Genomic DNA, 918 nt, shown 5'->3' with positions numbered 1-918 from the left:
AAGAGATAACAGGTGCCTCAGCAGAGTCTACGTCTAGTGGTGGACTGCTCTGTGAAGCTAACATGTTAACAAACCCGGGAGAGTGTAGGGAAAAAGGGTCCATTTTCTGTTTTGGTTTTCTTTGATGTTTAGAGGTTATAGTGATTTTTAAGGGTGGATTGTTTGTGTTTTTATAAGTGGATTCCTTAAGTTTTAGTGATTTTTAAGGGTGGATTGTTTGTGTTTTTATAAATGGATTCCCTATGTTTTAAACTAGTTTCACTTAGGTTAATTACATAACAACAACCACAGTTAATTACACAACAACTAAATTTAAATACACAACAACTTATTCACAGTTAGCATTCATTACACATCAAATCATTTTTATTTAACTAGAACAATTTTTAAACTTTAACCAACAAACGCAACAATGAATGATAAAGCAAATTCAAGTACGAGTTATACTCTTGCTAGTTCAGATCATTTAAAGCTCTACTCAACCTACTTCAGTTCTAGTTAACGTCTAGCTACGAAGCAACCAAAACGCGTAGTTCTAGTTCAGTTAAGATAGAGTCTAACCTTTGGTGGTTATTCGAAGCAGAGCTTCTCCAGGTCAGCTACTTGCACCGTGAGGTTATAAACCTCCGCAGTGAGGCGATCAACCTGCCGAGTGAGCCCTTTAGCCTGTGCCTGCACATGGAAACAACAATGAAAATGTCTTATTCACATAATAAGTAATTAAAAAAAATAAAGTTATTAAAAAAATATGTAGAGAAAAATGTGACACAAAAAAAAAAATTCTTTACTAACCTCTAGTGTCTCAATCTGGTTTTTCAGACTCGGTACGAACTTCATCACCTCCTCAGCCTCCTCCAGACGCTTAGTCAAGCTTTCGATCTGCTCCTGGACACCAATCACCCAAGGCTGACGATAGTG

The 918-nt window shown here is 36.7% G+C and overlaps 1 long non-coding RNA gene across 1 annotated transcript in view; it reads right to left on the bottom strand.

Moving 5' to 3' along the window:
- LOC106326409 overlaps window positions 1-912 on the bottom strand; it is a 1,869-nt gene extending 957 nt beyond the window's left edge. Inside the window, exons 1-2 of the long non-coding RNA XR_001267227.1 lie at window positions 793-912; window positions 562-672 (exon numbers count right to left, since the gene is read on the bottom strand). This is a non-coding gene — a long non-coding RNA (uncharacterized LOC106326409). The remainder of the gene's footprint in view (window positions 1-561; window positions 673-792) is intronic.
- Between the last annotated feature and the right edge of the window lie 6 nt (window positions 913-918).

The sequence above is a fragment of the Brassica oleracea genome, chromosome C2, assembly GCF_000695525.1.
Source record: "Brassica oleracea var. oleracea cultivar TO1000 chromosome C2, BOL, whole genome shotgun sequence".
Classification (NCBI taxonomy): domain Eukaryota; kingdom Viridiplantae; phylum Streptophyta; class Magnoliopsida; order Brassicales; family Brassicaceae; genus Brassica; species Brassica oleracea.
Note: the sequence above shows the minus strand (reverse complement) of the source record. Positions and strands in the feature narration are given on the sequence as shown.